Below are 9324 nucleotides of genomic sequence, written 5' to 3' on the forward strand. Positions count from 1 at the left end.
TTAAGTAGGTTTTTATATATAAATTCTTTGGGCCTGGAATTTGGTACCAAAAGTAGACAAATAGAGCTCCATTTTGTTGCTAACTTCCTTCACCAGGAGAATGAGATGCGATGCTTTGAGAGAGTTTTGGAAAGCATCACTGCCATTAGCAACACGTTAACAACAGACACAGTCATTTCATCAGTAACAAGGAGCTGAGGTTTTGTTTTGTTTTTTTTTTTTTAATTAAAGATTTTATTTGTTTATTTGACAGAGATCACAAGCAGGCAGAGAGAGAGAGAGAGAGAGAGAGAGACAGAGGAGGAAGCAGGCTCCCTGCTGAGCAGAGAGCCTGATGTAGGGCTCGATCCCAGGACCCTGGGATCATGACCTGAGCCGAAGGCAGAGAGGCTTTAACCCACTGAGCCACCCAGGTGCCCCCACAAGGAGCGGAGTTTGGACCTTCACATTTTCCATGTGTACTACTTATTGAATGTGGTGGTCTTATCCTAAGCATGAGCTCTAATAAGCATTCATCGAAGGGGCACTACCTTGGCCACCAATAGTTTTAAGTACATTATGGTCAAGTCAATTGGTAGCTTTGCTGAAACCCTAACAAAAAAAGCATTGCTCATACTTGAGGTAGATACAGAAGTAATAGGTGAAACATGATGTCATATACATTTTGGTAAACCTAGAAAACAATTTCAGATATTGTTGTCCATGATCATTGGCATTTTAAGGAGCTAGTTGATCATGTGCTGTTCCTTCCCATAAGAAGAGATTTTGAGTTCAGTGAGGATGAACTTCTCATTCAGAAACCTGTGTTTGTGCTTGTTTCCTTCCCAGTCCGCGGTAGGATACTGTCATCAGTATTGGTATGTTTCAACTTAGACACACCGGAAATTACTGTGTAGGACTGAAGTCAGAGCCCTGTGCTGGTGCCTCTGAAAAGACTAGTTTTATTAGTTATACTATTCAGGTTTCTTGTTGTTTTAAAAAGACCCCCAAAAATCCAAGTCTGCATTTGGTGGAACATAAGCCAAAACTAATTGAGGTTGTTATGGAAAAAATGTCTCATTTTTAATGGTCTGTATTACCTCTGGGATCCTGCTGGCCAAAGCTGTATGGCCCATAAGGCAAAAGTTACAATTAGAATAATGGTTTTCATATTGTATTAATTTGCTTTCATAACTAAATTTTTACAACTTGATCTTTGGAGGTGTTTTGTACTGTGTAAATGAAATTTACTGCAAGTATACATAAGTAAACCATAAATTGACATCCTAATAAACCCTAAATGATTTTTTTTATATTAGTTTTGACCATCTGTGTTGTTTTACAGGGTATTTGCTAATCCTTGGTATTTTAGCCACATGCTCGTGTCTCGTGATTTAAATCTAAATGAAGTTTAACTTCATTGCCACACCTCTGAAATTTTTTTTAAAAACTGACTAATGAATAGATAAGATCTATCCCCGCTCAAACACCCATAAGGCACTAATAAAAATCCTGTAGGAGGCAGCATGGTGGGGTTCCAGCTCCGGCAGTATTTGTGATCTTAAGCTTTCCATCTGTATTAGTTACCAGAGGCTGCTGGGCTCTGTAACAAATTAGTACAAATGTGGTGGCTTAAAACAACAGAAATTTGTTCTCTCACAATTTTGGAGGCCAGAAATCAGATTCCCTGGGTCAAATTAAATGCACACTCTCAAGGTAGGGCTGGGGGGTAGGGGAGAGTATATTTCTGGAGTGTTCCAGAACTTCTGGTGGCTGCCACCTACCCCTAGCCTGAAGCTGTATCATTCCATAATCTTCAAGGCCAAAATCAGATCTTTCTGCATGTCTTCTCATGGCCTCCTCCCTTGAGCACAGACTCTCCTTTTGCCTCCTTCTCATAAAGGCACTTGTGAGGCGCCCGGGTGACTCAGTCAGTTAAGCACCTGACTCTCAATCTCAGTTCAGGTCTCACTCTCAGTTTTGAGTTCGAGCTCCGCAGTTGGGCTTCACGCTGGGTCTGCTGAATAGATTAATTAAATAAAGGCACTGTGATTAGATTTCCGGCTCAGAGATTATCCAGGATGATCTTCCCATCTCAGGAACCTTGAACTAATCACACCTGGGAAGACCCTTTTCTAAATAAGCTAACACAGGTTTGAAATTAGGACCCAATTATATTTGGAAGTCATTATTTGGGTCTACTATGCCATAGGTTTTTCTCTTCTGCAAAACGTCGGCACCAGGGGCACCTGGGTGGCTCAGTGGATTGAGCCTCTGCCTTCGGCTCGGGTTGTGGTCTCAGGGTCCTGGGATCGAGCCCCGCATCGGGTTCTCTGCTCGGTGAGGAGCCTGCTTCTCTCTCTCTCTGCCTGCCTCTCTGCTTACTTGTGATCTCTGTCAAATGAATAAATGAATAAAATCTTTAAAAAAAAAAAAAAAAAAAAAAAAAACCTCTGCAACAGTATAGTAATGGAGATGTCCTGTATCTGTTGTCTGGTACAGTAGCTTCTAGCCACAGGAGACCACTGAGCATTTGAAGCATGGCCGATGCAACCAAGGAGCTGAATTTTTTCATTTTACTGTTTTAAAATAGTTTATTTATTTGACACAGAGAAATCACAGGTAGGCAGAGAGACAAGCAGAGAGGAGGAAGCAGGCTCCCTGCTGAGCAGAGAGCCCCATGTGGGGGCTCCATCCCAGGACCCTGAGATCATGACCTGAGCGGAAGGCAGAGGCTTTACCCACTGAGCCACCCAGGCGCCCCTATTCAGTTTTGATTTAAACTTAAATAGCCCCATGTGACGTGTGACTTGGGCATATTGGGCAGCACAGTTCTAATATCTATAGTTCTAAATTCTTAACTCTGAGGCCCATTAGGAAAAAAAAGCAGTGTCCTTTTTTTTTCCCCTGTATCTGGCTTAAGACTGCTTCCATCTTCCAGCTGCTATTGTTTAGTCTAATGGACTTAAAACTTTTTAGCACCCAAACTTTTTCTACTGGGGGGCACCTGGGTGGCTCAGTTGCCTTCCGCTTAGGTCATGATCCCAGCATCCTGGGATCCAGTCCCACATCGGGCTCCTTTCTCAGTGGGGGAGTCTGCTTCTCCCCTCTGCCTGCCACTCCCCCTGCTTGTGCTAGCTCTCTGACAAATACAGAAGATCTTTAAAAAAAAAAAAAAAAGGCAACAAAAAACTGGAAAACCAAAGTGTAAACTGAGGTTTGGTAGTGGGAGAGGAAGGGGGTGGGTTGGGGGAGGACCAGTGGCCAACCCAGGGTCTCCACCTGTTCACCCAGCCCGGGGTGACTCTTCTAGGGGCAGTGGCAGCGGTTGGTGACACCAGTGGTCATTCTGGGCAAGCGTGTTTGCTATTCACACCATGCGACAGTGGCTGGAAAACAGTGTTCCCTTGGCCCCTTATCCCTGAACCACTGTTGATGTCATGTTTTACCAGAACTTGGGGCTGCTTTAGGACTCAACATTCTTCTTTCCCTTTTCCCACTTAGCACTTGAAGTCACCTCATGCAGGCCTTTTGTTCTCCCAACCACCGGGCACCCCCGCACCGCCATCCTCCACCTTGCTGACTAGTTCCTACACTGAGCAAGGAAGCCTCACGGGTCTTTACAAGGGAGGACTCCCATCAGCGGATCAGTTCCACCAGTAGTTATGGACTTTTGTCTGCTTTATTCACTGATGTGGTCACAAAACCTACAGCCAGTACTTGGCCCATGATACATGCTCTAGTATAGAAATCAAAGCCAGCATTTTGGTATAGAAATACTAAACACCAGCACTGTCATTTTATTACAAGGACCATAGAATATTATAGAAATGATCCTATAGTTCTACCAATTAATGACATTTACTGAGCACTTACTACTCACCAGGTAGTTACTATGTATAGACTCAATTACTGTGTAGGACTGAAGTCAGAGCCCTGTGCTGGTGCCTCTGAAAAGACTAGTTTTATTAGTTATACTATTCAGGTTTCTTGTGGTTTTAAAAAGACCTCCAAAAATCCAAGTCTGCATTTGGTGGAACATAAGCCAAAACTAATTGAGTTTAAACTATGAGGATTAGCAAGAGACTGAACCTATGTTTAGTGTTGTGCCCCTTCTAGTGTTCTTACTGGCTCTAAGCCACTCACTTGAGTGCTGTATATAATTCAACCATTATTGATATTAGGCTTAATTATGATACTGCTCCTTGTAGCATACTCGTGATGGGTTTAGGGTTCAAATATACCAGAATCATAATGGCAGGAGCTTGATTAGCCCCTGAGAACATGATAGAAATCTAGATTGGGGGGCACCCGGGTGGCTCTGTGGGTTAAGCCTCTTCCGTCTGCTCAGGTCATCTTAGGGTCCTGGGATCCCCCACAATGGGCTCTCTGCTCAGTGGGGAGCCTGCTTCCCCCACTCTCTCTGTTAAGTAAATAAAATCTTGAAAAAAAAATAAAAAGAAACCAAGATGGACTTCAGTAAAGTAGGGGCAGGGCAGTCAGGTAACCATCGACTAGATTTTTAAGTATGACAAGGCTGTTATAGGATGCTAGAGATTTCTAGAACAAGAGCACTAATGGGGGGGTGGTGAGGGGAGAGATGATAGTGACCACAGAGAAGTTGGTTAAGAACAGGAAAGAGTATGGGTGGTGCTAGGGAACATTTCTGGGTAAACATTACAGCATTCAGAGACCCAGGAGGCCAGAAGGTTATGAAATACCATCTTAGCCTGCATACAAGCGGTCATTTCTCTGCAATTTCACTTTGCTTCCCCCCAAAACCTTTACACACTTCTCTCTTGGGGCCTTTTTGTTTTCACTCTGCCCAAAACATTCTTCACCCAAATACATACAGAACCACAGCATCTCCAGATCCCAGTCCCCGTCCTCCTTGGCCAGGCCTGAGCTCATGTCCTTTACTTAGAGCGCACATACATGCAGTTCCTCTCTCCCTTTCCTACTTTCCTCCCCTCTAGCAATTACGGCCTTCTCACGTAGTTGTTCAATGGATGACCTGAAAAATAACCCCGAGGCTGGATTTCAGTGTCATATGCAAGTGTAAATGAAGTTTAGAAGGAAAGGCTGGCACAGTGTTATGAAATAAGCATTGAGAGGGACTCCAAGGTGAATATTCAATATCTTTATTGAAAACTTCTGGAAAATGAGGTATTTGCAGACATTCAGGGCTGGTCATGGCAAACAACACATACTAGGCTCTGTTCATCTTGCTACACTATCTCATTTCTTCCCACAGGAAAACTTCCCCATCACCTTCAAGATTTCCAGATTCTAACCATCTAGCACCACTTTATCCTTTAAATCCCCTCACAGCTCCTTATGCTCATTCACCAAAAACCCCGAACATGCAGACAGATGCCCCCTTTCTGCCAAATTCTGGGTAACTCCCATAGGTTTGATGTAATTAAATACTAAGAAGACCTTATATTCTTAACAGCTCTAACTGTGGTCTCCCCTGACCAAACCGGCCTCAGCTATTTCAGTATTACTATGGTACCACTAGAACGTTAAATGCCGAGAGAGAAGTGACTTTCCAGGAGGTCACATGGCGAGAAAGTTATATTAGGACCCTTGTTCAGGGTTACACATGTGGTGGGATCTTGAGTCAGTACCTAACCTGTCTGTTGCTTCATCTGTAAAATGAGAACAGTTCTGACCTCACACAGTTGTCAGAACTAAAGGACAAGATGGAAATAAAAAAACACCTGCTATGCTGCCCGATCACTACCAGCACTGTCCTGTTGCTAACAGCTGCGAAGGCCATGCTGGACGCATGGCTGATCCAAGTGAGGAGCAATATTTGACCTCATTAGAGGCGTGTGTGTACCATAAACTGCAGAATTGGTATAAGTCAGTAAATATACCAGCATTGGAATATCCCAGCTTCCACCGCTTGTGCCTGTGGTTTTCAACCTATAAAGAAGAAAAAATTCCAAATGACCTTTCAAACAGAAAACACCTTGTGTAGACTTTTTTCCCCACCTTCAAAGATAAGCATCTCTGGAAGTATCCTCAAACTACGGTTGGGTTTAAATTCATCACTGTGCTAGGAACTGAATAAAAATATCATGAAGGAGCTCTTGGGTAGCTCGGTAGATTAAGCATCTGGCTTGGGCTCAGGTCATGATCCCCCCGGGCCTGGGATGGAGCCCTGAGTTGGGCTCCCTGCTCAGCAAGGCGTCGTCTGCCAAGCCCCCACCATGCTGCTGACCTGTGCTCTCCACCGCGTGCACGTGCCCGAAGATTAATAAAATCTTAAAATCACCAAGGTGCTTGAACCAAAAGAAAATGCCCCTCTGGTTCAGCTGTGACTCCAGACAGGATCCAAAGAGGAGGTCTATGATCTCTTCCCTGGGTTTTATGGAGACTTACTTTACCCTTCTGTGTTAGCCTCTTAAGGCACTGCGTCAGCCTTAAAAGGGCACAGGAAAGGGCCGGTGGGTTTTCTACAGGGTTCTCTAGGATCCCTGCACTCCTCTCCTCTATCCCCTGGATCTCAGCGCTTGATTTTTTAAAAAGATTTTATTTATTTATTTGACAGAGAGACATCACAAGTAGGCAGAGAGGCAGGCAGAGAGAAGGGGTGAAGCAGGCTCTCTGCTGAGCGGAGAACCCGACGTGGGACTCGATCCCAGGACCCTGAGATCATGACCCGGGCTGAAGGCAGAGGCTTAACCCACTGAGCCACCCAGACCCTCAGAGCTTTCTTGAAGAGTCCGAAAACCCACCGGAAGCAGCTGCTGTGCTGGGGGAGCCCGGGAACGCGCATTCCCCAATCCGAAGGGCCAGACAATCTGGGGTCCACTGAACCCAACACGTGGGTGCCCCGTCGCCACCGGCCACGTGCTCCGGGCCGGGGTCCTGGCATTTCTCTCCAGGACGCGGACCTACCTGCGCGTAGAGCTCAGCCCACTCAGCCCTGCACACGTCGGTGACAAACTCTCCGGTCCCCGGGTCGGGTCGGGCCGGGCTCCCGCAGGCGCAGGCGGGCCGGCCCCGAACCCGCTACGAGGTGGCCGCGGCGGCGCCCTGGGGGAGCAAAGCGCGAGGTTGTTAGGGCGGCGGCTTCGGGCGCGGGGAAGCCTGAGGGCGGCTCCGCGCGGCGCCTGTGCCTCGCGCGGCCCCGGGACGGACTGGGCCGCCCGTCCCCCGGGCCTCGGAGGAGACTGCTCTACCCCTCCGTTCTGGCCGCCGGGAGCAGCGGAGCTCGGGGCGGGCAAAGCTCGAGGGGACGCGGGGCGAGCGTAGCCCCAGCCGGGCCCGCAGGCCGGGCGCCCTCGCCGCCGCACCCGCGCGCACTCACGACTCACCTTCGCGGGACGCGGGCGGCGCAAAGACCCGCACGGTCTCGCGGGCTGCAGGACTACCGCGCGGCGAGCAGGAGGCGGAGCGGCGGGCAGCCTATCCCGGGAAGCCGGCCGGGGGCGGGGCGGGGCGGGGCGGGCCCGGCTATTGGCGCTCGCGGTCCTCGGCCCGCCCAGGTCCTTCGGGCTCTTCCGCGGCTGGAGGACGAGCTAGGCCCGCGCGCGGAGCATCCTTCTTGGAATCCGGAGTCCTGGCGCCTCCCCTTGGCCCTCGTGGTTCTGGTTCTCGCGGGCGGGGTGCCTTCCTCGGGGTCCCTCCTGGGGGAGGGAGCGGGTTCACGGTCATTGTAGGGCTGGGCCAGGACCCAGAGAGTCCCTTTCCCGCGACTAGACCTGCCCGGCGTGTGTTCTGAGTCCGTCCTGATGAACCGTAAGCTCCAAGAGAAGCCGGACCGAGTCTCTATGACCACGTTCACCCAGGGCCCCTCCTAAATCCGAGAGGACCATTATGCATTCATCAGCCAAGCTCAGTATGTCCACCATTAAGGGCAGGGGTTTGGGGAGCACCATAAACCCTCCCTAGGTGACAATCTCAAACTTGACAAACAAGGGGAATAAAATCGGAGTATATGCGAAAATAAGAGAACTCCGATTACAGTCCTAAGAATTTGCCATCTGTTAACAGATTTAGCCTTAAAAGTATCTTTTCTCAGGCCCACGTTTTAAATGGGGAAACACACGCAGAGTAGCTTTCCGAGGTGACAGAGTAGCTAGCAAGTGGTGGATCTGGGATTTCAACCCCAAAAGTCTTATTAAAAAGTAAAGCTCCTCAAAACACTACCACACTGCCTCTCCCCAGGTGTGTGGAGCCCGATGGGAAACCAACAGCATTTCCATTTGACTCTCTGATCAGGAAAGGCCTTCTCTGTGTGGCTGGGGGTCAGGAGGCCCAAAGAGCAGGAAAGCACTTGACCTTTTCAGGACCCAAAGGTATAAATGGAATTTAAGGATGTGGGAGCAAAGTGGCCTGAGATGAGGGTGCACGGGGGCCAGACAATGCTGGAGGCCCTGGTAGAGTGTGTCTTTTATGCAAAGAACAATGAAAATCTATTCAGGCAGTTTTTAGGAGGGAAAATGATAGGATCCGAGGTAGGGTGTGGTTTGGGAGTCATTAAGATGCCTTTGCTGAGGAGAAGAAATGGAATAAATTCTTTTTTTTTTTTTAAGATTTTATTTATTGGGCGCCTGGGTGGCTCAGTTGGTCGGACAACTGCTTTCGGCTCAGATCATGATCCCGGACTTCCAGGATCGAGTCCCCAGTCGGGCTCCCAGCTCCTTGGGGAGTCTGCTTCTCCCTCTGACCTTCTCCTCTCTCATGCTCTCTCTCACTCATTCTCTCTCAAATAAATAAATAAAATCTTAAAAAAAAAATTAAAGATTTTATTATTTATTTGACACACAGATCGACAGCAAGAGGGAACACAAGCAGGGAGAGTTGGAGAGGGAGAAGCAGGCTTCCCACTGAGCAGGGAGTCCGATGCAGGGCTTGATCCCAGGACCCTAGGATAAATTTTATTAATAAGTCCCGGCAGCCAGCCACCCCCTACTTTGTGGATATTCGTAAGATGAATGTAAAATGAGTTAGTGGCAGAGGGCATATCACGTTGCTGTCCCTTTAACTTACCTCAGAGTCTTCTAATCATGTCTCTAGTTTTGCATCTGTTCTAGTTACAGTCCCTCTGGGTAGCAGAAAGGTATTTTTTTTTTTTTAAAGATTTTATTTATTTATCAGAGAGAGAGGGGGGGAGAGAGCAAGCACAGGCAGACAGAATGGCAGGCAGAGGCAGAGGGAAAAGCAGGCTCCCTGCTGAGCAAGGAGCCCGATGTGGGACTCGATCCCAGGACGATGGGATCATGACCTGAGCCGAAGGCAGCTGCTTAACCAACTGAGCCACCCAGGCGTCCCAGAAAGGTATTACCTTTCCTTCAGTTATGGCAATGAATGTGGACAAGTTAACTGCCT

General features: G+C 48.0%; 1 non-coding gene across 1 annotated transcript; it reads right to left on the minus strand.

Moving 5' to 3' along the window:
- Positions 1-6300: 6300 nt before the first annotated feature.
- LOC131823042 (small nucleolar RNA SNORA26) lies at positions 6301-6422 on the minus strand. Its single transcript, XR_009350489.1, has one exon. It is a non-coding gene; the product is annotated as a small nucleolar RNA SNORA26 (small nucleolar RNA).
- Positions 6423-9324: the final 2902 nt, after the last annotated feature.

Source organism: Mustela lutreola, chromosome 1 (genome assembly GCF_030435805.1).
Source record: "Mustela lutreola isolate mMusLut2 chromosome 1, mMusLut2.pri, whole genome shotgun sequence".
In the NCBI taxonomy this organism is placed as follows: domain Eukaryota; kingdom Metazoa; phylum Chordata; class Mammalia; order Carnivora; family Mustelidae; genus Mustela; species Mustela lutreola.